The sequence below is a fragment of the Sylvia atricapilla genome, chromosome 4 (assembly GCF_009819655.1).
Source record: "Sylvia atricapilla isolate bSylAtr1 chromosome 4, bSylAtr1.pri, whole genome shotgun sequence".
Classification (NCBI taxonomy): domain Eukaryota; kingdom Metazoa; phylum Chordata; class Aves; order Passeriformes; family Sylviidae; genus Sylvia; species Sylvia atricapilla.
In genome coordinates this window covers 72,546,670-72,561,526 of record NC_089143.1, presented here as the reverse complement: position 1 = coordinate 72,561,526, position 14,857 = coordinate 72,546,670, and positions in this window count along the sequence as shown.

Sequence of the window (14,857 nt, the reverse complement as noted above, 5' to 3'; positions counted from 1 at the left end):
GTAGTAGTTAACATAAAATCACAGCAGAGCAGTTTCACTGGTTTGTAGCAAGGTTGAGCCCTGAGTGCTGTGACAATGCAATAGGGCAAAAGGTTCTCTCACTTTTTTTCCCTGTTAATTTATGCAGGGAAAGTTCTGATTGGAATATTTGATTTTGCCTGCAATTATTAATGACAACTGGCCAGTCAAGATAAAGCTACAGAGCACTGGTATTTGGCCAGGAAATACCAGGCAGGGAAACTCTTGTGGTTTGAAAGTAAAATAAGTGAGAGGCTCCAAGTCAGAAATACAATTCAATGAGAAGAAAATGGGAAAAGATAAAATAAAATGAATGCAATAGTAAAAAAGACCACTGTCAGAGTCTGAATACGACTTGATCAGGGTGATGGAAGCAGTCCAGGTGAGGTGCTCTTCCTGAAGCAGTGATCCCACAGAAAGGTCTGGTAGCTCTGGTCCTCTGCTAATCCAGTGGGTGAGGGCTGCTTCTACTGTCCCAAATCCCAGCGTATATCCAGGTGAGAATGCTTGGCTTCCCCCCCTTGGGCAGGGCATCTCCCAGTGGGATGCTGAGTCATCCAGAGGGTCCCTGATGGCCCGTTAAAGAGAGAGAACACCCGGAGGAGTTATCTGTGAGTCCTGCACAAGCCATTGATGGGCCATGAACAGAGGGCACCCCATAAGAAGGGGGTCTGGGTAAACACTGCTCCAACAATTGGATTCATCAGTTCAACCCAGGACAACCCAGGACAGAAACACAAAGCTCAAGGGATGTAAGTGGTCACCTGTAGTTTAACTCAAGAAAAGGGCTGTGTGCATTCACACAGCAGAAACAAAGGAATGGAGGGGGTAGTTGCAGGATTCTCCTCATGGCACAGCAGGAGATGTTATAAGGCTTAGTGCTAAGGCAGTGAGAGAGCAGATAAAAATCAGTGAATAAAAGTGCAGCAAAGATTCACAAATTTTTACATGAAATGATGGGCTCAAGGTGAAATAATAAGCTTGGGAGTAGGATTTTGGAATTATTAGAGATAGATAAAAATATCCGCTTAATGCTTACGGCAACAGAACAGGAGTTGAAAATTATTAGAGAAGGGGAGAAGAACAAAGCAGATACTGATTCCACAGTGTAGCCTCTCACACCCACATTTTGGATGCTCTGGTTTTGGTCAGTCATCTTTCTTCCATCTGTCCATCCCGTACCTCCAGCCACCTTCCCCCCAGACAGACTTGGAAAAGGTTCAGAGAAAGAAGATCAAACACAGGGAATAGTTTCCATCTGGGGAGCAGTTATATAGACTGGACCTGCCAGGTGGGAGAAGGATGTCTGAGGGAAGACATATTAGTCGGTAAAATGATAAATGCTGGGATAATTGCTCCCTCTTTTTTTCAGTACAAGAGGAAAGGAACCTCAGATGATGGTAGCAGAAGGCAGGCTCACAGCACATGTGGGGTTTTTTTCAGCACATGAACTTTTATTGAAGACCCAGACCTCTTTGCCACTGGAGGAGTTACACATTCCAGCCGTGCATCCCCACCCAGCTCCCCCCCCTCCCCAGTGGATCTGGCCTTTCTGCTAGCACAGCTCTAAACTTCCCATTCAACTGAAATCTATCCCATTTTATATTTGTCCTTGCTATTATAGCTCAACATCAGAAAAGGCAGACAGAAACCAGTTTCTTTGCCTGCATATGGAAGGGCTCATTTAATCTGAATGCACGCCTTTCTCCCCTGGTCACCTGCACTGTGTCCTATTTTCCTGCCTTTGAAGTCCATCCTTTCCAGTCTTTAAAGAGCTTTGGATAAATGAATCCTGTTCCTGCAGTGATCTGTTATCAGCACTGTCTAAAAGCTGGAAGGATGAGGCAAATTTGCCAAAAACCTGAGGAGAGGTGGAAGAAGTGAGAAGGGAATCAAGGAGCTGTGTAGCTCCAGGTAGCACTGCCTGGATCACAGCTGTGGAAAGCACCTACAACAAGAAAAGCCCAGGTGCTTGGTTCCAGCAGCTTGGAGCATCCTTGTCCAAGTTATAACAGTAATCAGTCAGATGACATCACCTGGAAAACAGGGGCGTGAGATGAGAGGAATGCCTCAACAGGAGTAAATCACAGAAATTCAATAAACCACAATTCAACTGTGCTGCGCTTCTATGCTGTGCTCAGCAAGACTTGATTCTTCCCTGAGAGTTTTCCATAACTCCTGGCAGGATCAAGGCCTTTCTATATCAGATGCTGTGCTCTCACATCTGAGAGTTTCTTACTCAAGAGACTTCCTTAGGAAGAGTGCCTAAAGGAAAAAACAGGTCCTGTTTCTAAACCAGTCAGCAGGTTAACAAGCCTGTCTTGCTCGTGCAAATTATTTTTGACATATTGGATAGAAAAAGTTAAAGATTCATCATCTTTTTTCCCTATTTTTTAATAGTAAAAATAAGCTGCTTCTTGTCAGTACACAAACCCAATAGTGAAAGAAATCACTCGGGTGCAGGTGTACTTCAAACAAACGTTAATTATCAAAATTATCAAATAATTGTCAAAATGTTAATTCTCAAAACAGCGTGTCCCACCTCGGCATCTGCACTTGTAGCAGATGTACACACCTGTACACACTGCAGTTGTAGCTGAAACATGCGGACAACACATGCTATTTTTTTCTCTAATCAATTTTGTCAAGGCACTGCCTAATGTAAGAGTTGGTGCTATGTGATGAGGCAGAGCTGATTAGTCAGGTAGGTTTTATCAAAGAAGAGAAGGCTCTTAAATCTGCGCCAGAGGGAAGAACCTGACCTACTTTGTTTATATCCTGGTGCTTTCATATCAGGTGTTTTCACAGGCTTCCTAAATTCCCCATAAAGCCAATGTAGGAAGGCTTTGTGTATTTTCGTAGTGCTTCATTCAGTTGCTTTAACTCAGGTTTCAGTATCTCCCTGTCAAAGAGAAATCATTACTCACAGCCTTTTAGACAAGAGATGGAAATGAATACCTTCAAACTCACTACATTCCCAAATCTTGAAATCTCTATTTTGAAACACTTTAATATGAAGAAAGACTAGAAAATGATGGCTTCTCCATCTCTCGTCCTCTTCAGCTCCAGACTGGCTCCCTTTCTGGGAGATAAGCTTGAATGAAAGCACGTTATCTGCAGGATGCAGCGTACAGATAACAATGTGCAGCATAATGGATTAACAAAATGCACTGCTGCAATGGGATCCTACTTCTGGTGTCAGGAGGAATGTGGGGCAGGAACGAAGAGGTGCCCATTCCTAGGCTGGGGCTGGAGCTCAGCTCCAGGGATTTACCAGAGCTGTTTCCAGCTCATGGCAGGGCAAGCCCTGGCACCCTCCTCTCCTTCCCCTTGTACCCTGACTTCTCTGTGGAAAAAAGTGGACAAGCAGGGCAGGGAAAAGCCAGGAAACATTCCTGCCACATCCTAGTGAGGACCAAGGACTGCAGACTACATTGGAACACAGACCTGTATAGCCCAGGAAGTGCTGTAGCCCCAGGATTGCATTTTGATCCATATAGGGATTTATTTCAAAGAGGTCACTTGTTCATGGGTACTTCAAAACCTGGAAGGCACTGCTGGAATTCAACCCTGTTATCTGTCTGTAATGATCTGAAGACACCTGGATTTAGTGGTGTTTTATTATTATTACTATGGATCAACCACCAGATGGTTTCAATAAAAATACTTCAGATGATGAATAGCGCATGAATTCCTGACATCACTTTAAAGGTTTGCTTTTCTGAATTTGCATTGTGAAAGTGCTGCCTTGGGCATGTGGTATTTTGTTGCTGATCCTCTTCTGCAGTTTACAAGACACCACATCTACAAACTCTTTCTTCCTGAATAATCACATCTACCTTTGAGTTGTGGTCACTTCTGCCAGCACACATGGGCCACTTCCACTGCTTTCTCTGTCTACAAACAGAAATCCACTGGAAAATGAATGTAAGGTTTTCCATATGGAGCTAAAAGGGAAATTTGGGGGATTTAGTGGAACAAATGGAAATATTTTTTTCTTCATTCACTCTAATTAAAATTAATATCACTTTGGCTCGAACTAACCCCAGTGACTGTAAGGAGATGAGTAGTTCAAACCAGCAGCTCGCTGAGGCGAGGTGCTGCTGCACATATGCTCCGTGTGATCACGGACTGTTCCTGAGAGGAGCCCAGATGGGTTACAGCAAGCATGCTACAGGGATAGCTGTAATGCATGATTAGCCAATTTTATCAATAAAGGAATTTATTGAAAAATTGAAATATAAAAGTCCAAGAAAGCCACAAACAAAGGTCAGCACCGAGCCCGGGGTCGGTACTGGGTGAACCTCAGATCCGGCCTCTATCACACCGAACCTCCCAACATTCACAATTTCTGCCTTCGCAGGGTCCAGTTTTATACAGTTTTTCAGCTGGACGGGGGTTGCCTCATTCTTTTTGTTTCTCTTGCTCTTCTTGCATATTCATGTAGCCTCTTTTCCTTGCTGCCTGCCGGTCTGTTGAAAAGTTTTCCAGGAAGGGATGAGAGCTTGATTCAATTTATGAGACCCCGTATTGGGATGCACACCCTTGACAATGTAGATTAGATCCATATCAGGTGCTGATCACTGGGTCATGCCAGGCTTATCTTCAGAAGTCTCATCTCCTGTCGGTGCCACCCTTCTTTCTATTGCAGATAGGCCTCTTCCCCTGGTACTGGGTTGCAGTATAGGATGTATTCTATCACCATCGTTTCCCCTGCCCCTCCCTCTGGGGTGCCTTCAGTTAATGGCCCATCAATGCCTTGCCATGACTCACAGATAACTCCTCTGGGAGTTCTCTCTCTTTAATGGGCCATCAGGGACCTCTTATTTGACTCAGCATCCCACTGGGAGATGCCCTGCCCAAGGGGGAGGAGCCAAGCATTCTCACCTGGATATAAGCTGAGATTTGGGACAGTAGAAGCAGTCCTCACCCACTGGATTCCCAGAGGACCAGAGCTACCAGACCTTTCTGTGGGATCACTGCTTCAGGAAGAGCACCTCACCTGGACTGCTTCCATCACTCTTATCAGGTTTTATTCTGACTCTGACAGTGGGTTTTTTTGTATTATTGCATTTATTTTATTTTATTTTTTCCCTTTTTTTCTCATTAAATTGTATTTCTGACTTGGAGCCTCACTTGTTTTACTTTCAAACCACAACACCCCGGTACTGGCAGGGGTGGCACAACCCCTAGACACTTCTAATTCTTAAGTGTGAATGACTTTATACCATATACTTATACCATATGATGACTTTATATCATATATACCACATTAAACACGAATTATTTCGTACCATATGTCACAACAGCCATGCTTTAGCCTCACTTGTTGCTGTTATTAACTTGTTTCTCCATTTCACTCTACTTCTAACTTTGAGATGCTTGTCTATTGTCTGTTTTCACCTTAGGCATAGTCTCTTCAGCTCAACCGTTGTTCCTCAGCACTTTCTTGCAGCCCCTCTTTTAATGACACAAGTTTTATTATACATTATTACACAATGTGCATCTTTAACAGACTTCTCCAAACAGATCACAGCCTTACTGCAGCAGTGGCATTAGTAACCCCTGTCACACCTCACAGTCCTTTGGGAAGCTGCACTGTCTGGCAGTAAAACTTTTCTTCATGTTATTCCCTAAGTGGCCACTAAAAGTATTCCACATAAATACATACAACAGGAAACATTCTTCACGTTCCTTTTTGAACTCGATTTTGAGTAAAAATATCTCTTTAGTAGTTTGTATGCTTGGTAGGTTCTGTGGCTGCTGCTTGTAAGGTGTGAAATATTCTCTTTCATCCCTTCCAAATTCTATTAAAATCTATCTAGTGCTTAAGTTACTGTTCCCCTGAGCTTAACCTATTTTAATAAGTTTTAGATGCTTATTTGGTTTCTAAAATTTATCATCCATCTCCTAAATCTCTTTCCTTGCTTTAGCATACCCTTTGGAAGACACATGCCCAGAATATATTAAGAAAAACAATTACCAGTGTTGTAAATATAACAGTTTTGCTTTGTTAGCAATTCATTTTATGTCTCCAGTTCTAATGCCAGTGTTGGGCAGAAATTAAACATGGTGTGTGTAGCAGAAGGTGTATTCATCAAGCATGAGAATATCAGTCTATTGCAAGCCAGCATGCTTTTGTACCTAAAAAATACCAGGAGCTTCTTATATTTTTATTTTTGTGGTGTGAACTTGATAGAGATTTCACACTGCATTGACTGGAGAGACTGGATCAGAAATTCCAGCGCTCCTCTAGAGCTCCCCTTCCTTCCAGAAGTGCATTTTCAGCTGAAGTAGCAGCTTTGGCCACATGTTCTGACAGTGTGTATTTCATTACTTTCTGTCATCAAGTGCTGGATCTTTATTATGCTGACTGTAAAACAGGATAAAAAAATAGAACTATGCTAAAGCTTAGTTTATATAACATTAATTTAATAAGAAGCAATTAAAGCACAGCAAATATAGAAACGTGCCCTTTAGCCCAAAACTTAATTTCAGCTGAACTCGTGTTCTTTCTAACATAACAGGAGGTCCATGCTAATTCTGTAAAAACGAACTTTTAAAGTTACACTTACTTATTAGTAGCATTTTCATTAGAACTGACAAAAAAAATTACTTGCCTAGGAAATTACTCACTCTTAAAAAGCCATTACCTATCAGGATAGACACAATTCTTTGTGATCTTTCCTTTTTTTCATTTTGGTGTTTTTTAACATGCTACTTTTGAGAAACTCAGTCTCGTGATTTCACTAAAATCTGAACTAAGCAGTTTCTTGGGAGAGGATTGTCAAGGCAATAGGTGCTGTGGTTTGTGTTAAATTAAGTGTAGGCAACACAGGTGATGCCATGATCAACACACCAGTTGCACACAAAGATCCCATCTCCACAAGTGGGCAGTGAAACCCCAGCCTGTAGTGAACAAATTTATTGCACACAGTAGGTAAATATTTGTTATACCAAGTCTCATAGTTGCTCCTCTATTATTTTTCCCCCAGCCTCATTAAAACTGGATTATGGCTTAATATTGCTTTATTGTCTGCACTCTGCCTGCGCAGCAGCACGGCAAGACTGTTACTTGAGGTTTTGAAACACTTTCACACTGACATAGATGAAAACGACCCTCAGTTCTTGTGAGGGCAGAACAAGAGAAGGAATTGACGACCACAGAAGCCTGGCAAGCATGAAAATGATCCTTGGCTTCCACAGTGGGACTGAAAATTCAAAAAAGGACCAAGGAAGGGTCGAAGAAACTGCCCTAGAAATGCATCTTCACTTACCAAAGGGTACTGCACCAACTTAAGAAACCTTTGAAACAAAATAAGCACTGTCAGAAGAGCTCTGTTTCTCTAGAAAAGGTCTCCACTTCTCTGAATGACTCAAGGGTTCCCTTGCAACTGAGGAAAAACCTCCTGTGGTGACCAGTTCTATGCATTTTATCACCAGCTCTAGGAATTTCCCATAATTATGCTCTGCAGGTGAATTACCATCAACGTAACAAACACATTAAACATGAAGTGAGAGGCATCTGGGATCTTTGAAGAGACAGAAAATGTGATGTGATTACAGTTGCTCTGAACATAGCTATGGAAGAACTTCCTGTTTGAAAGGATTTTGCCCACACATCCTCCCAGGAGTAATACCAAACAATAACTGACATTTCTGCAGGGTCTTTGGACCAAGGAGCTTACAGAACAGAAGTGGAATTGCTTCCAGTTGCCCAAGGGTTTTTTGTGTCTTGTGATGAGGGCCTCAAAGTTACTGCTCCAGCTTGAAGCTGTGCCTCTTGGTAGGGCAGGATGGTGCTGACAGTGATGTGACCCACGGCAAAAGCTGGGAAGACTGAGCCTGACAGACAAGACACCCATGATCATTCATCCACTGTGATAGAATCCAAATCCCTTGGGGCTGGTGCAGAGACCTGCTTCACCTCCTCTGTTTTTCACGCAGGAGTTAAAGGCCATAAGAGTAAGCCCCAGATCCAGCTTCTTCCTCCATCTCTTCCCAGCAACCAAATTTCAAGTCTGAGCACACTCCTGTGGACTGTTGTCTCTGTTTGAGAGCAAATTAATTACAGGCACATTGGAAACGTGAGCAAATTTAAATCCTCTCGCTTTCTATATTTGTGTCCCGTGGTCTGAATTTCCTGAGAGAAAATGGACAATTAAAGCTGCACAGAATTCCTTAGGAACTGCCAGTAGCCATGTGAGAGCCGACACATGGCTGTGAGGTGGCAGCCAGAAGCTTGGGAAAGAGTAACTGAAAGGACTAAACAGAGAGTTCCTGTTTAGTCCTTTCAGTTCACAAGGCTCACAATTCAAATGTGGCCACAGGCAGCACAGAGCATGCAGCCAGGCCAGGAAGGGCCACAGGTGCCAACAATTCTAGGAAGCAAAAGAATAAATCCTTAAGGAAAGAGCAGCTATCTATATCTAGGACATGGGCATCACTCCATGAAGGATCTGGAGAGATGAGTCCTAGAGGATTTTGCTGCATCTGTGCAAGATATTTCTGCAAATCCAGCTGTGAGTGGCTGGGGACGAATCAGGGATTGTTCCTCAGCCACCACTGCCTGCAGTGCAGTTTTTAAGCTACAACACTCCACTTTTTTGGGCTTTGTGCTAAAACAAGGGCTTCTAACGGGCACATTGACAATGAAGACATGTATCTTGCTCTGATGCTGTGACAGGGAGTGATGGACTGTTTATCTGTAGGGCAGCACTGCCAGGAGCCCTTGCCAGCTCAGCTTTTAGGATCCCATGTGAGCTGAAAAGATGGTCTTGTTAGGGCAGATCCTCATGGGAAAGGACTCTTCTTCCAGGTCCTGCCCAGACACACCAGAGCTGTTCACAGCCTGGCCTTGAAAAGAAGATTAATGCTCCTTCCCACTGGCTTGCATGTTCTTTTTACTTACCATATATCTAGAAACAACACACTTGAACTAAACTCAATTAAAAAAAGCCAGAGGTGAGGTGTTTACTGTTAGTATGTCCTTTTACTCAGAGATAAATGGTTAAACTCTTCCCAAAGTATCTGAACACCAAAGACAAAGCTGCTTTTGTGACAGCAAGTTCAGTTCAGTGAGGATGTGGGCTCAAGTCTTCTGCATACAGAATTCTCTTTTCTGAGCCCATAGGCAAGGACTGGACACTGGGAGAGCCTAAGCCCTGACTGTGCAGCAGAGGTAAAGCACTGCTTACCCACTATATAAAGGCAAAAATCTCCAGGCCTGCAGTCTCAGCAAAAGAAGGAAGACATACTAATAAAGTACTATAAATACAGAAGTGTTTATAGGACATGTTATATAACACTTCTCCTCGAGCTTTGTGCCTTCCCCTGCACTGATAAACACCAGGAAACGTTTCATCTCTCTGCCTCTTTATATTAAAGGGAATCTAATTTTAAGAACAGAAACTGGGCCAGTACTTTATGATTTAAAGCTGTAAATGAGCATTCATATGATCAAAGAGTTTGCATTGTGTTCTATTTCCTGTTTCTATCCCACCTTCCCCCCCAAAGAGTATTATGCTTTTTCTTTTCTGTTTGTAGACTAATGCTGGCAGCAGGAGTAGTTCCACGATTTCAGAATGCACTTAAGAGAGAAAAAAATGTATTTTTCAAATGTGTTAATTGGAGAATCACACTAAAAGGCTTAAGTAATTTTTATGATGGTTCAGGTAATAGATGGTATCTGCTTTTCTTTGCAAATAAATGTCAAGTAGCAAGCCTACAATCCTCAAAGATGCGAGCAGCTGCTAACCAAAAAGAGGCCAAAAGTTGCAGTGGAAAAAAGTATTTTCTTAATATGTTGTGAGGAAGACAGTCTGGCTTTGGCTGGTTAACATGAGGTGATGATACTAGATCCCCATATAATCCTCAAGTTGAAAGAAAATGCAAATACAAGGAAACCTCATCCCAGCCCATCCAAAAGAGTGAACACAGCAATGATGCTGCTGTCTCAAACACATCCAACTTCCATGATAAATAGAAGACAATAACACATATGTTTTGGTGCAACAAAGAGTTTTGCCGTTTTCTCCAGAAAGAGGCGTGTTTTGATAAGTAGAATTTCTACCTCTGGGCTTTAAGGACAGTTTGTGTAAATCATTTGATTTAGAGGTGCTGGGTCCTGTGCTGGAAAGGAAGAGAGGGCCAGCCACGTAGGAAGTAGCTGACAAAAAGCCCGTGTGGGACTGCATCCCTGGAGTACATGCATGGGAGGGAGCCAGCTTTGTAGCACTGAGAGAGCTTCAGCTGGCAGCACACCAGGAACATTTTGCTCCCAGCTCGTAGTGAGTATGGGAAGAGGTTGGAAAATAGAGCACCTTCACAATATGTCATTTCTCATGGTAACTAAAAGCTGTCATGGCTTAGAGGGAAGAATGCAGGGGGGAAAATGGAGTAGGAAAGAAAGCATATGCAAAACACAGGAGGAGAAAGAGTTTGAAAACATGGATGTAAAAACAAGAAAAGGGGGTTAGAGTAGGTGGACAGATTAAAAGAGAATAAATAGGAGGAAAGAAAAAGGAATAGGAAAGGAGAAAAAGATCAAAGACTTTGGAAGTGGAGTGGATCAAAGACTTTGGAAGTGACCATGTCTGGGGCCCTGCAGGGCTGCTTGGAGGAGCAAGTCTTTATCTGGTCAACTCAAAGGCCTGCCTGAGGTCATTTTCACCCACCCAAGCCTTATGTTAGGTTTTGCTGCCCACACATGTCAGGGTCTCCATACAAGGAGCTCCATGAGGGAGAACGTGTCAGGGCCAGGGCAGGGCCTCAGCCAGGAGGGGACACACAGCCATCTGCACCTGTGTTTTACAGGTTATTTCCACTGTGCAAAGTCCTACCCTTTCACAGATAGCACAACTGCTAATTTGCACTGCTGCTCACAATCTACTCTGCCTTTCCTGTTTTTCATGGGACTCATCTCTCCATTTCTTCAGTGGATTCTTTCCCTTTCCCTCCCCTCTCCCTCTCCCTCTCCCTCTCCTCTCCTCTCCTCTCCTCTCCTCTCCTCTCCTCTCCTCTCCTCCCTCTCCTCTCCTCTCCTCTCCTCTCCTCTCCTCTCCTCTCCTCTCCTCTCCTCTCCTCTTCCTCGTCCTCTCCTCTCCTCTCCTCTCCTCTCCTCTCCTCTCCTCTCCTCTCCTCTCCTCTCCTCTGCTCCCTTCTCCTCCTCCTCTCCTCTCCTCTCCTCTCCTCTCCTCCTCCTCTCCTCTCCTCTCCTCTCCTCTCCTCTCCTCTCTCCTCTCCTCTCCTCTCCTCTCCTCTCCTCTCCTCTCCCCTTCCCTGTCCCCTTTCCCCTTTCCCTCCCTCTTTCACAGCCTGGAAAACTCAGCTTTAGAGGTGAAAGGAGAGCACCTCCCCAGTATCTCCTGGAAGCACCGGCTTGTCTCTCGCCCCCAGGCTGTGGGGAGCACTGGTTCCCAGTAACAGCCCAGTCCAACAGGTCAGGCAGGGCAAGCTGAGCTGGGGGCAGCAGTAATTGCCTGCCTGAAGTGCAGAGCCAGCCAAGGACAAATCCCTCTTGTGATTGCACTCAAGGCTTCAAAATCTGCTTTTGTTTCCACAAGGAATTAAAACAAACTCTTTCAAACATTTCTATGTCACACAATTGTGTTGAAACATCTGTTTTCTAGCTGAAGATAATTTTTTTATTACTCTCTTAGTTTGGAAATGACCAAGGACTCTGTCCTAGATCCTTCCAATTAAGTGATTAGTTGTGAAAGACTATGGCTGTTTTAACTGATGTTTTCCTCAGGTAACTGCTCAGATATGATACATACAGTAAGTAATTGAAAATTCTCTTTGTCTCCACTATGCATTTGCCTACAAATAAACTAACTTACCCTCCCTCAATAATGAAAAATGCAAAAAAATATGTCATTTATTAAATTGTTAATTAAAAAATAATTTGGCTGATGCGTGATTAAAGGATACTTCACAAGCTCTTATTTCTTTATTCAAGAAAGAGAGGAAACCTGAAACATGCTCCAAGCTTAGTTTCACAAGGCTTACTTTAATTCTTAGCAATGAAACTGAAAATTATTTCAGATTCAGAGAAAAGCTGGGCTGAGAGAGAAAGAACAAACTTTGCAGGAAATACAGTTTTTGGGGTGAGATCTGAACATGTCTTCTGAGCTGCTGAAAACATTCCACATAGGAAAGGAATAGATGGTATTGGGGTTCCAGCCAACACCAAAAATATGGAAAATGGAGGTTCAGTGGGGGTACAAAAATACGTTTCATGCTAATTATTTTTTTTTCACTTACATTTCACCTATAGAAGTAATTTAGCTTGGTAAAAACCTTTTTTCAAGGAGTCTGTTTGGGCATTCACTGGTTAAAACCAGCAATATGAACCTACGTATTTTTATCACTGTTTCAGTTCAAGGAAAATAAAAAAAATATATTATCTTTCAGATATGTAAGCTTCCCAAATAGAAAGCTGCTACATTATGATGGAAATAATTTTGAAATATTAAAAAAAAAACTTATTGCTGAGGATTAAGAATCTGCAAAGTAGCAAACTGAAGACTCTTGCTTTTTCTTATTGAGGAGCCTGAACTTTAAATTTCCATGGCTGTTTTCCTTATCTCCTCATCTGTGGAAGTCTTTAGAGTCCAGTAGGGATTCTAAGGATAAACACAGTGAACATTTTGTCTTTGCTATTTCCTCAGAAGTGGTGAACATAACTTTAGAGAAAGCATTACCCACATCTGTGATCTGTCAAGTCATTTGAACATAAGGAATAATATTAAACATTTCCCAGAGGAGAACAGATTTTGAGTCCATTAATTTGGACAAACTGTCATTGTGTCTTCTTGATGTCAAATGTCATGCAGGAACTTGATTTCAAGAATGGTCTTTTATGGAACCTGCTCAAGGAGTTGGATTTTGAGCTGGGCAGAAAGGAAATGTTTAAAAGCTTTCTCAATATGTAAATATTATTTTTGTAGCCTATTTCCAAACACCCATCCGTATGGCTTTTGTTGACACGTCACATCCAAGCTGAGCTCACGCAATGCTGGGCACTTTCTCCTTGCCCTTATGCAGAAGAATGGAGACAGTGGAAAAGAGGGAGGAAGCCAGCAGGAAAATCAAATGCCAGGCTTGCTTCTTCCCTTCCACTCCATGGCCAACTGACACCACACAAACACCTCGTAATTTTACCTCCAAACACACACCATTCCTAGTGCTTCAGCTGGGAAGGGTCACAGCAGCAAACAGCACAGGCCACCATCCCTAAGAGATGATCTGTGGTTTTGGGCTGCTGGAGAATTCAGGAGCACAAGCCCGTTGCTGAAGTCTTTGCAGAAAGTGGTTTTACTGCTGGTTGTGCTGGACTCACAACGCCCTTGTTGGACTTGCAGTGAGATGACCCAAGTGGAAAAAGGAGTCTGGGCTTTGCCTTAGAATCAGAGAAGCACTGGGAAGAGTCCCTTCCCCACAGGGGCACAGCAGTCACTCACCCAGATCCATTGCTTTCTTCCTACAGTGTACCTGTTGGGACTGAATGACTGCCCCGAGCTTAAATCTCTTGCCTGTTTCCCACAATACTCCTGGCAAAATCTTCTTTCTCAGGAGAGAGTGTGATAGGCAGATAGATCAGAGATTGATTTTGGCATCCTCGCCTAAGCTGAGTAAAATGGGAAGGCTTTAAGAAAACAACAACATAAAAAGCATTTTTAATGGAATAGGTGGCATCTCTACTGGTCAAATTTCTACCCGATTTCTCACTCTCACAGAAAAAAGACTGCTCAGAACAAAAGGCCGTTGTTTCTCTCTCGTCTGCCCTCCTACCATTGAAAAAGGCCAGGTGAAAATTTCCAGCCCTGAGTGCCTAGGCTGATAAATGAGAAGGCAGATGTCAGGAATTGGCAGGAGGCAGTGACCCCAGGGAGAGGCAGGCTGCAGCTCAGGGTGCCCCAGGTGACTGCACCAGGCTGGGCCCTGGCACTGACCTGCATCCACTTGCCAGGGCACCCCTGCACAAAGCCCCGCTCAGGACAGGACGGGGCCATTTGTTTTGGCTGGAAAGGAAGCTGAAAAGAGATGTCAGAAATTAATAACTTCTCAGATCAAGGCTCCAACCAGTTCAAAAGGCTTTTCTGCTGACAGTAGGTTGTTTTCAATGCTAAGAATGAAGTATTTATTTTTATCCTTTGAAGCTGTGCCATTCATACCAATAAAGACACAAGAATCCTGAAAGGGATACTTACTAAAACAAAATGCCTGTTCAAAATTAAAATATTTTTCTGTTTAAGGCCACATTGTACACAGAGATCCTTTGGAGCATTTTAAAGACAAAAGCAAGAAAAATAAAGAAAAAAAAATTTTAAACCATTCTGTTCCTATGTACCAAGCAGTAATAAAACCCCAGAAAAGTTATGTCAAAGTGAACCACTAAATGGGTATGCTTTCTGTAAATCAAGCCAATACAAATTTCATAAAACTTTCCTTGTTAGAGGTACAAGCCATCCATTAAAAGAATAACATTGTCAGGCCATAATATTATCTTTTGCAGTGCTCCAGCTGAATGTGAAGTTGCCTTTTGCGTTGAAACAACAATATCAGGTATCACCAGGCCGTGTCCAGCACCATGACAGCACACTCCATGAAGGCAGCCTGACTCGGGGAGCTGAAATCTTAATTATGGAGGTACTGCTGAGGTAGTATTTTCTTGCGAGCATTAGGTTACTGGTGCACTGAAATTATTAGAAGGGCATCTACAAAAGTGAATATCAGTTTACTCTGGTTTCCTAACAAAAATAATAATTAATCCTTGCACACTCTGCTTATATGTGGAAATTTAATGTGGTCATTCAGGTTTTTACATGGCATTTAG